Below are 12876 nucleotides of genomic sequence, written 5' to 3'. Positions count from 1 at the left end.
CCGCATATATAGATATATCAAAGTAAGTTACAAGAAAAGCCATTAAAAGTCTAATATTATTATTTGAGATAAAATTAAGTAAATATATCTTCCATTGCTTTAAAAGTTAAAAAAAAAGAAAGAAGTACTCAGCTAGGATAAATAACATAAAAGGGAATTGCACGGGAAAAAAGTAACATGAAAGACGGTGTTATTTAAACCTGAATGAATTAATATGCGTCATTTTCTGTCCTGATAAATATTTTATGCCTGATAAGTCTTTTAATTAAGTTTTGTTTCATTAGCTTTTCGTTACATTATTAGTTTTTCGTGTGGAATTCGACCACCATTTAAGGTAATGTGGATTACCTCAAATAACAGGAAGTGAGAATAAATGAGCAACTGTCATTATTTCATAAAAAATTATCAATACGAAAATCTATTGCACATGGCATTGTTATTACGCACGGTGTTCGAAAAAAATGTCCCTGAAAAAATTATCCTAGAAAAAGTGTTCCAGTAAACATGTTTCCAGAAAAAAATAAATATTTCTGGAAACTGTATGTCTATTTTCTTATTTTTCCAAAATTTAAAGCAAATTATTTAGTATCATATCATAAATATCACCACAAGTTTATATAACTTTTAAAATAAATTAACATTTAACAGCCTTACATTTAATAAAATTTGTTATACACAGATGTACTAAATGTGAAATATTCTATAAAAGAGATTTAAATTTAATAGAATTAATCATGCGATTGTGTTATATGGATAATCAGATATAAATTTAAACTAGCGTTTTGGGAAAATGTGCAATATGTATATCAATGTAGAGGTTACGTCGATTACCTTTTAACCGTTTTCGTCGTAAAGGCCAAATAATATTCCTAATTCGTAAAGGCCAAATAATATTCCCAATTCGTAAAGCCGTATATCATACTCCTAATTAATAATAATCCGTAAAATCATATTCCCAGTTCGTAAAGCCGTAGATGCTGTTTCAAGGCCGTAGATGTTAGATATATCATCATTTAGTCTTTAAGGGGCTGTGTACAATTCTAAATTTCATTTTGTATAAATTATTTTTTAAGGATTACATTTTAATTTAGAATTAAGATAAATTAGATAATTAAGATTACATTTTAACTTAGAACTACTTGGTCCTCTTATTATGTAGATTTAATCATACAGGAACAGACGTTGTGAACACGAGAAACACAAAGAAAGACAGTCGTGTGGGCGTTTGTTGAGCAATCGGAAGCTTAAATACATTAAATCGTGAAAGCAAATTTTATAATGTTTGTGTGTATAGACCGGAAACCAAATTTTTTAAGTTATTTTGACAGATTAAAACATGTTTCAGGAAAATCTGTACATTTCTGTTATTGGTCTGAAGAAGTATTTAATAATAAAGAAATAAATGAATATTGCACAGTTCTGAAAACACACTGCTTAAAACTTATATAATTAAAAAAAATATTTAATTTTGCAAAATCTTGTTCCTCAGATTCTAAATATTTTCCATTCTCAGCGACAAAGTTTAAATTTATGTTTTTATCATACGTATAATCGGGAAGTTTCACCTCTTTAATCGAACTACATGGATATGTCATTTTATTGGGAAAAAAATTAAAATGTTGTATTATTAATTATTCGTAATGCTGAAGTTTGGCCAAAAAAGAAAGAAAAAGAAAAAATGTCAATTAAATCTATATTTTAATATAATTCATTGATGAAATTATATATTAATTAAATAAATCTGTATGTATGAATACATGTATGCAAAAGAGGCAAAGGGCTTTATCAAAAACTATGAAGGAAGGGCGATCTAAACATGTTTGGTAAACTCTAAACTAAACTTTTCTGAGTTCTCTTTTTAAACTGCATGATAGCTGAAAAACAAAAAAATACTAAGTTAAGAAATGCTATTTCTGTCTGTACGGGAAGCATCATCAGTATTGACCGCAATTTTCAGCTGTCTTTTATTAACCAAATAGCCTTAAGCTCCAAGAGGGGACAGATCCCCAGGAGTTAAGCTTGATTGAAACACCCACTCCCATGGTTAATTCTCCCCAATAGTAAAATTAGCTGTAACTCATTCCTCCCCCCCCCCCCGAGTTCAGCTGCTTAGCTTGTTTTTCAGCTCAATACTCAGAACTAAAAGCTTCAGGCGTTAGTTTCCCGAAAATTTCCTAATTGCTTTCATCTTGCATACAGATTGCTACAGTTTCCAGCCAAACTCTGATTCTCACTTCTCTTTCGAAACAAATATATACTACTATAGATGAAAGAAAAATTTCATTTTGTGAATAAAATAACTGAATATAAAATGAGAAACTAAATCCTTTATTAAAAAATGAACTTTTGTAAAAAAACTCATAAATCAATATTCTGAAAATTTTAAGTGCGGTGAAATATAGCATTTAGCTCTCTCCCTTAACCTTTTCAGTCCCAATGGGTTATATAAGTCCCAGCAGATGTTTAAAGAAGCCTAGAGGGAATTACACGCATCAGTTTACCACATAGTTAATGTCCCACTGGTAGTAGGCATCATTTCTAACATCCCCACTACAAAATTGTCGCGCGCCTCTTCTTATAGAGGCTTAGTTACAGACTGTCATTTTCTGTCAATGTCATTTGTGTCATTTTTGATAATTACCAAGAATACATTTAAAAAAAAAAAATCAAGTCAGTTGAAACAAACAAATAAATTGGGACTGAAAGGGTTAAACAATTTAAGATGTTTTAAATTTTCAGTATTTAGTTATTCAGATTTCAAGCATCAAAATCATTTTCTTCAAACGCATTTCTTAAATGTATTTAACTCCTCAAAAAGAGTATTTTTTCTTTCATTTAAATATTTTATATTTTGACAACTTGTACATCTTTGTTTTTGATAATCTGCACTATATCACACGTAAAATTATAATTTTTGCTCATAAAAAATTCATAGATTCATGAGTCTATTTGAATTAATTATGCTTCTTACATCCAAAATCTGTGTAATATGAAGACGTATACTAATAGAGTTTTATAATATATTTTCAGTGGGAAATATGCACTAACATATAGCAAGCATTAAAATAATTGAGTCACAGGATCAGTAAGAAACCGTGGTTATTACCAAAATAAATAAGGACAATGTACAATGTAATCAAGACTACAAAAATGAATGAGTACAATATTTAAAATAAATAAGGACTATATACAACTTCTCACACTCCCACACCATCGCCACTATATAAAAATTAAACATATTGCAACAATTAAATGAACAAAAAGAGGGAGTCTGAGCAAACCAGTGCTCCAAAAAAGCAAGTGATTCGAATATATACAAGTATTAATATATAGTATGAATCACAATCAACATACTAATTAAGCCTTGCATGTATATTAAAGAAACCGCATATCAAAGTATAAGAAATGGCTAGCTCTATGAAGTATAAAGATGAAAAAGATATTTCTGTTTGATTTAAAACGAAAACTGTGGAAAACATGCCTTCTTTAAAAATATCTTTTTCCAAAATGTGTTAGATACTTTTAGTTGAATGCGTAGAACTTTCATTTTATTGAAAAAATATTCTTTCTGATTATTTTAATTAAAAAATCATGCACGAAGCGAACTCGGATTTTAAAATTTAGTTATGCTTGATATTCAAAATCATACGTTTATAAAACATTTAAAATAATACATAAAAAATTTACATTTTCTTATTCCAAATAATCTGTCATTTAAGTACAAAAAATTGAACTTGAAACGTTTCAATCACTGAAAATAAAAGTCAATGTAAAATACGTGCAGTTTTTATCCTTGAATAAAATTTAAGGGAAATTTGATTTTGTTTTTCATGGAAGAAAAACATTAAAATTGTTTTAGGAAGTTGGTCACTCTAAGTTCAATATGTAACTACGAAATTTTCGAATAAAATGTATATGAAAAATTAAATAAAATGCTTTTAAAAGCTTAATAAAAAATATCTAAATCTATTTTGTTTTAACCAATGACCGGCCCTCAGCCAACTTCGGCTTGGCCACTACTAAGAAGTGATGCCCCAAATAGGTTATGGAGGCACCAAATAGGTGGGCCACCTTTGCGTCCTATGAAGGGACGGACAGTTACAACCATGCCTTCTCCAAGATTCGAGCCCGGGGCTTTTGGTATTGCAGGCCGGCTCCCCAAACCACCTGGATCCCCATACCGTCTGGGCGGCCTAAATCTAAAAGTAAATGTAGGCAATCCAATTTAAAGTGACCACTCAAAATTCCATATCTTTTTAATCTTGTGTATGTGGTGAAATTGCGTAATGATTAAAACCTATGTTTATTATTCTCAAAAACATTGTTCATCTTAGGGAGATAGTCACCAAGAGGGTTCACTGCAAGTATACATTATTTCTTTAAAAAAGGGGAGAAAAAAAAAAAAAAAAAAAGCTGTGTGAATATTTTTGTGATTTTCCTGAAGTATAATATGCATATGAACTAGTTCCTGAGAATGTACTCCACAAAGGAATCCCACCCCTTAAGCAGATAGCCGTAGTGTCCTTTGGCATAATCTAATAAATCCAAACGCTACTGAAATATTATATAGCTGACTTTCATCATAACTAGCAAATCGACATTTAAGTAACTGACTGCAAGCTGTGCATGAAAACTTTAATGTCACTTTAAGAATAAAGTGAAACAAAACAAGAAATAATTTTCACTATAAGAATATTAGATTAAAACAAAAGTGAAGAATATAATCTCATAATTAAGTTAGCAATTTTCTCATATTTAAGGTCATGCAGTTACTTTCCTTTTTCTAATCTTTCTTATATTATACTTTTCATGAAAAATTACCAGTAAAAACTTTATAAAAAAGGATTTATTATTGACCTTTGTTAGTTAACTATGTCGGTTTAAAATTCTATTAAGTGCTATAAGTTGCATTAATTTTCTATGCTTAAGTTTCCTTCTTGCTTTACCAGCAAAAATTTATTAGTGAATAAAAAATATGAAAGTAAAAATTATTCTTCTTTCCATCTTGGCGCCCACAAATCATCATGAGAATACCCATTTACAATTATTAAAGCTTGAAAAAAGTGTGTCTGCGATGTTATGGTCATGCGATGATTTGTAGATACTTTATTTTTTACCACGATATTTTCGACCGCGATGATTTTAAACTGCGAAGTTTTTGAACCGCTTTATTTTCGACGACGATATTTTGTACTACGATGTTTTAGAACTGCGATGTTTTCTCTTTGCGACGTTTTCTCCCACGATGTTTTGTAGCACGACGTTTTCGCCTTGCGTTGTTTTCTCCGCGACGTTTTCTTCCGCGGTGTTTTTGCCGCGATGTTTTCGGCTGTAACCCTTGCATTTGCATGTGAACGTTTTCTCTTTCTTTCAAGGCTGCAACTCAATAAGTTCACGAAAAGAACCAGACTACCGATGAGTATCTGGTGATGCAGATACTTTCTTGTAATTTTCCTTCTAAGTTACAAACGTCATAAAAATCATGAGGTGTTGTAAGAAACAAAGAAGTTTATAATTATTTATATACAGATATGTATTTCTTCTGAGTAAGTCATAAAAAATATGACAAGAAAGAAAATAAGTTGTTGACATTATTTATTCTCAAGTTTTGTAACTTTTTGGAATTTTTCATATATTTCTTTCTAGTGTCTAGTTTAAATTAAAAGTAAGTTATTTAGTGGTTATTTCAACATAATACAGTTATTTTAATAAATGCGATCTTGAAAATCTTATTATTTAACCGACAGTACGTTTAGATTACAAATGAAGACCAATGAGAAATTCATCCAGATACTTTAGATTTCAGGCAGAAAATAACTTGCACAGGTTAGTCTTCTTAGGCAGCATAAACTAGACCGAAACTCTAAAACACTATGTGTGGATTTTCACTATGTCTTGTAAGTACCACAGATACTGAGAACGGGGTCTAAAGTACCCTTTTATTAACTCAATAGTTTAACAGACGGCACCAACTTATGCGTTCAGAAGAAAATAGTTGTGGATTAAACCAAAGATAATTGATTAACGAAAGCTAATGAAAATAAGTTAGCCTAGCAGCTTCACTATTGAAATAACGCGTAAGCGGGTTCTGACCCAAAGCCGGCATAACAAGCTTAATGGCAAGATTAACTCAACGCCGCGGAATACTATTCGCAGGAGAATCAAATTAGCAACATGCCTTTCAAGCAGACCGAACATGCTCTAATTCTACCCTCTAAAACCTTCTTTTAAATATATCACGCGAGCTAGAAATTTATATTCTGGCAGGGAAATGGAAATTAGACCGATGAGACAGAAAATTATCATGAAATAACTGTTTAGAAACTTAAACATGAACTCTACAAACTATAAGCTTGAATTTTTCTTTGCACCATTTTTACATGTATGTTTTCACAAATATGCAATAGATTTTTAGTCATTATAATTATAATTATTATTGCGGCGTATCAGTTACTTTCAGATCGTGCATTTAGGCCGCGTCCAGTTTCAACTTGAGACCACTGAATCACTTATCGTAACTATCAATCTCCTGATCATTCCTTCGAATAAACCATTAATAACTACAATTAATTATTTTAACCTTAACAGTATAAAAGCACTAAGATAAATAACCGAAAATTTTGACGAACTTACTTTTAATTTTCTCTTGGATGAAGAAGGAAAAATAAAACTTCCTCTAGCAGAATAGTGTTCAGACTATGTCCCGCGGAACCGCGAGCTTCCGACAGGCAAACCCCAGGGTTCCTCGAGTAAAAATAAAAATTCGAAAATAAAATTATGCAGCAATCACGTAGCTGACTAGCGTTTATTAACTAAAAAATATAAAGCTACATTTAGTGATAAATTAGTTTTAAAATTGAAAGAGTGGTCATGATATGTCAAAGAGAATGCCATGCAATGCTTTGCGAAACTAAACAATTTTCTATTGAAAAACCATTCCATTTAGACAACGCTAAAAATTACGCTATGGATGAGCACCTTTTGAGTTAAAAATTACGCTATGGATGAGCACCTTTTGAGTTAAAAATTACGCTATGGATGAGCACCTTTTGAATTGAATTGAAGGATTTCCAAGGAAAGATGGGGAACAACTTATCGACATATCTACAGATTAGTGGTTAATCTAAATTATTTAAGTGACATTGGCTCCTAAATGTTTGGTTGCAGATTCAGACAAAATACTTAGAAATTTCTCACGTGGCTTGGAATATTTCAGTGCCATTCGGATCAAAGTATTTAAGGGGGAAATCTTTCTCAACGCATGTGGCAGCAAAAGCAAAATATAGAAATAAATTAAATGCGGAATGTGAAATGCGTCTGCAGATAACATCAATAGAGCTAGACTTGGACAGTTTATGTAAAAAATATGGGAGCACAACCCAGTCACTATAATGCAGGGGTAGGTGACGCCTGGAGCACGAGTTAATGCTATTAATGAGTAAATTCTATTAATTTATGTTAATTTTGTTCATAAAAATAGTTTAATTGTCTTTACATAAAGTACTTATTACATATTGATTTACTTTGAATATTGTTTTAAGATATAGTTTTCTAAGTTTGGGATAGGGATTCCTGGGGGCGAAGGGAACTTTTAGTTCTAAGGGCTCTGTGATACGACGAAGTTTGAAGACTACTGCTCTAGCAGGAAAAGTAAACCTAGCTCCCTTCCGAGGAAGGAAAAACACCTAGTCCTCTTACTCGAGAATTCGTATAGAGTAAAGAAAGCATCTGAGAAAAGGAAAATGCCCGTTAGTTGGTGCTGTAAATATTCAGAATTATTATGAGCTTTTAGCTTTGATTAAAAAAGGAAAGGAGAGGAAAAAAAGCAGTTGCTCAGAAATTTTATGAAATATTTAGGATGGGAAGGAATTAAACCGAGTCATCTTCCATCCATTTGATGTATTTAAAAGATCTCTTGTGTTAATAAATAAAATGCTAGGGATTTATGAATAAGCGTGGGCTAGACTAGACTATCGATCTGTTTTTCCTGCTTGAAATTATTTTTGCCTAAGCAGTTGCATGGAGACCTGGCGCCAACCCTATTTAGCCTGTCCAGACTACTTTTGTATATCAACTGAAGCAAAAGTGGGCGGAAATTTACGACGGTAGGATATCGAGTCCCACATGTAGTGTCACTTGTTGAGAAACCGCATCCCAGTATTTTTGCTTTATTTTATTTTGATATTTGTAGTTTTTCAGTATATGAATGAATTCGATTTGCTGATGGTTGAAATGAATTCAATTTGCTGTGAAAGGCAATATGTGGATAGAAGGGGTTTATACATTTTTAGAATGATTTTGATAAAGAATTTTAAAAAAATGGTTTAGAATAAAAATTTCTTGCAACAACTTACTTTATTTGGAATTAGAAATATCGTTTGCTACTCTGAAATTTATTCTTCTTTCAAAATGTCGTACATAAACAAGCTGTGGATTGAAGGATAAGTTTTTGCGATTTCCGAAGAAGAATGTTCCATAACACAGAAACGTTGTGAAAGGAGTTGTATTGAAATTTCTAAGGGCAAAATAAGCAACATAATTAATCACAAAGGGAAAAACTGTCAATCGTTACTTTTACACGGAAAGAAAACGAAATATCTGAAAAAGGTAGGTACTGTTTCTAATGTTGCTAAAGTTAAACCGTTGGTAAGAGGAAATCCGCCAACGCAGATATCAGTCGCAGAGCCTTTAAATACATATGCAGTAACAATAAATAAAATAATAAACCAAGATTTACAACTAAAAACAAAATTTAAAAAAAAAAAGGTAAAAAAACAAAATTTTCACCAGCTTTCGCCGAAACATGTGGCTCGACGCAAAACGATTTGTAGAATCGTGTATGGAAACTACTTAGTAAGAGATAAATGGAAATGCATTGTGACCAGTAAGTCAATAATGGGGTTTACGGTTGTCATTTGCATCTGTTGTAATGGAAAATAAGAATTAATTAGAAAGAAAATATTCAAATCAACTCAATGTACTATCAAGAGAAAGTTCTATGTCGAATATTTTCAGAAGAAATTCCATTTCTCTATCCGAATTACTTTCAAAGAGTGAAACTTCATCGAAAAAGTACCATTGCATTTCTTGAAATGCTGAAGACCAATAGAGGTATTTCATGTGTACCTTTTCAACATAAACATATTCCTGCAAAGTCTCCTGATATTTCACATATGGACTGTTGTGCGTTTGGTCTCTTCTCTCAAAGCGCAAACCTACTCTGATGAATGGACCGTAGAACGTAGTCAAAGAGGAATCAAAATGGAATGGAAGTTTTCCTTCTATCATGGAAATCACGCAGACTTATAGTTAAAAAAAGGCTATCAGATCGAACAATTGAAAAATGCTCTTTATATTTTAACATTAATTAAATGGCCCCTAAAAATGTGTAAACACATTCTGTAAATTAGATATGTGCGGCTCACTGATGGTTGTTTGAATTGAAAATTAGAGCTGTTGGTATAATGTGAAATTGTGAATGTTATTGGTGCAGAACTAGGAACCCCAAATTTCACTGAAGACAGATTGTTAGATTTTAATTCTGAGGGATGTTTCTTATAGATAATTTATCTTTAGTATAGGATAAAAGTTGTAGCCAGTAGTGTGGAGTTCTCATATTAAATTTTAATTTTGAGGGATGTTTGTTATAAATAATTTATCTCTAATATGGGATGAAAGATGTAGCCAATAATGTGGAATTCTGAATGGCTTTTATCACGTTTTCGCACTTCCTACAGCTTTATAGTAATTAAATTCAATGCAGTGAAATTAGTGCCGTAGCGAGTTTCAGCAAGTAGGCGGCAGGGAAGCGAAAGATAGAATGCCACTTGTCTCAGGTAAAAATCTTGTACACAGTGATTTAGTTTCAGTTTAGATTGTCCCCATTGGCTTATTTTCAAGTTTCAGTTCTCAAATTTGAAATCTGCATTGATTGAAACGTAAGTGTGTGCGCCATTTGCGTTATGCTAATACAGTGCTATTACGTTATGTAAGAAAGATGGATTTTGAATTAACGCAATTATAAATAGTAACTGTTTTTAAGGAGAGACAGAGGAGTGAATTAGCCAGATCAAAATGGAGAGTTAAGTAGCTATTGCTTAAAAATAGAATTTTAGTTTAATATTTTTTATGTAATTATGTAAGGTCGTATATGACAACCATTTAAAATGGCAAAATGTGTTTCCCCTTTTTTCCTATTTTCCAATTTCACTATTGGTTGCACAGGTATAGTCCTATCCCACTAATTGCATGATTCCATCTCAGTTTTCAGGAAGAAAATCCCTGGGCGCGATCCAAGATCTCCCACCCATCTTCCCTTACCACCAATCTTTCGACAGAACTTTCGACTCGCTATGTATTTGGACTGGTCTCTTGCGGCACAGACGCCATACGATTACAAACAACCATGCCTTCTCCGGGATTCGAATCCGAGCCCATCGATACGGGAGTCAGCATACCGGCTGGGCGGCTAAGATGTAAATTAGGAGAAGCGGACTGAAATAAGCATATTTTTTTAAGGAATGTGCATTCGAAAATGGGACTGGGGTGTTTGAAAGAATTCTGCTGGCGTAAATTGTTATTTCTCTTGCGGATTTCTAGCAGTAGGCATCATTTTACGAAGAGGAACCTCGCGGAAAGCCTTTTATCCGTGAGGTGTGGACGGCTACGGAGCAGCTGCTCAAAGGAAGTATATGTAGAATTTCGATTCGTATTTCTTGCTGAAATATCGATATTCTTCAATTCTATCATGCTGTGCTTTAAAATTTATGCTCATTCTCCAAATCTGTGATTGATCCTAAAAGCCTGAAAAGCAGTCTGAGAAAGAGTGGTACAACACGGCGCTCCTTGCGTTTTCCCATTTTCCGATCTTATCCCAGAAGTTGCTTTTAGCGACAAAAATGTGTTTTGAAAATATATACGTGAGAAGTCTTTTAAAGTTATAATAGAGTTTTAGAGTGTTTTATGCATTATGTAGGATTCTGCCTTGTTATAGCCTTTGAATGGGACATGAAATTTTTTTATCTCTTATCTGTTTGAATGGGGTTGCAAACTTACAGCTACAAAGAGGGCTGTATATTATACTGCATATTTGTCCTGATTCAACAGACGAGATGTAAATAATTCTTACTAAAACCTTTAGATAGTAAGTACCATGTTCGTTTACTCTTTAGAACAGCGTGAAACTTTCCAGAGCTGTCTAGAACCTTTAGGCAGAATTTAAGTGCACTTTATATCAATTTTTCGTGAACAGTGAAGATGTGGTGGAGATTTCCCGAAAGTGAATGCCGATTTTTCGAAAGCTCATTTCGAAAAACAAAAAACATAACCGATAAACAAAGCAAGTATCAGTGCTTAATAAAACATTACATGGCACCGTGTTAGTTTTATACTGATCTACAGTTTTATTCGAGCTTGCTCAAATTTTGCTCAGTTCACCTTAAACTGAAATAAGAGGAAAAATACAATCTATCTGGCATTTTGAAAAAAAAAAAAAAAAAAAAAAAAACTATATCAACCCCCAAAATTAAGCTCTTCACTCCTCACTTTATAAAAACACGGGCAACACAGGGTAACTTCAGCTAGTACATACTCGTAATAACTTATCATTTTTAAGGATTAGTAAGTTTTTAGTTAGCACCTGAAATTCTGGTAAAAAATACAAAATAATTTTAGGTGAATGCATCCATAAATTTCGTTATGTCTGATTTTCATAAGGTTCGCTGTGGTCATATAAAAGAACACAGGAAACGGGACAGGACCAAAACGTGTGTTTATTATATCCAAGGCGTCATTGTAAGCGGGATTTGACTCTGTAACTAATCTACCGTAGACATCTTTTAAACCCATGGGAGTAACTATAAAATTAGTTTCAATCTAAGATGGCCATCAAGTTCGATATATTTGAATTTCTTACGCTTAGAGGTTCGACACAGGATATAAGTAACGTAAGAAATTGTTTAGTATAAAAAATTTCGTTCGATATATCCGGAGGATCGTTAAAAACGGGGTTCACTATAGTGGCGTTTGAATGCATAATTAATCTAACATTTACATCTTTTAAAACCCATAATGAGTAAATGTAAAAATAGTTTAAGCCTAAGACCAAGCTCATTGTATTCTATATTCAAACGGTTAGAAATTCATATAGTCATATAAAATGCATTATTGCCGTACTCATATAAAATAGCGTAAGAAATTGGTCAGTATCAGAAAGTTCGTTCGTTATATCCACAGTTTCGTTATAAACGGGATTCACTATAGTAGGATTTGACTGTATAACTCATCTGACATATAGATCTTTTAAAATTTTTGAATGAGTAAATGCAAAGTGAGTTACCACTTGAAAACTGAAATGAACGTTAAAAGCTCAATTATGGGTTCTGCTCGTTAAACGAAATTATCTATTTCAATTAATATTTTTTGGTTTCGATTATTAAACGCATAGAGAAAGAGTAAAATCAAATCCTTTAAGATTTAAACGAGTTACGTTAGAGTAGTGGAAGTTCATTGGAAAGGGGTGCTTTCTTCTTTTTCAGCAAAAGGGATTTGAGATTCACTTCCTCCTCCAGCCTGACCATTCGCTGAAGAGATAACTGAATCTCGACCTCCTTACCAATTATCAGAAGAGCAACAACATTACCAATCGAACACTTAACGATCGAAATTTAGAAAACGGCAACCATTCTTCGCTGCAAACTCCAAAACAGAACTAAGTTATTTTGCATAATCATCCTGCCTTTCTTCTCGGAGGATCTGCGTTCCATTTCGAACTACCCGCTTTACCCACTCAACTTTTCGAAATGTGCCAGGAGTTCTACTGAGTATCTATCGTTTGTCCAGAAAGCGAAAACAAAGTCGCTTCCGAACCGAATGACG

At 32.6% G+C, this 12876-nt stretch overlaps 1 protein-coding gene across 4 annotated transcripts in view; it reads left to right on the top strand.

Annotated features, from left to right (window-relative positions):
* Positions 1–12876, top strand: part of LOC118205143 (5'-AMP-activated protein kinase subunit gamma-1-like) — a 552717-nt gene that overhangs the window by 378101 nt on the left and 161740 nt on the right. The gene's annotated exons all lie outside the window — the stretch shown is intronic.

The sequence above is a fragment of the Stegodyphus dumicola genome, chromosome 9, assembly GCF_044657685.1.
Source record: "Stegodyphus dumicola isolate Sdum_Otavi_A_Nest chromosome 9, ASM4465768v1".
NCBI classification, from domain to species: domain Eukaryota; kingdom Metazoa; phylum Arthropoda; class Arachnida; order Araneae; family Eresidae; genus Stegodyphus; species Stegodyphus dumicola.
The sequence above is the reverse complement of the archived record's forward strand: the minus strand, read 5'-3'. Positions and strand labels throughout refer to the sequence as shown.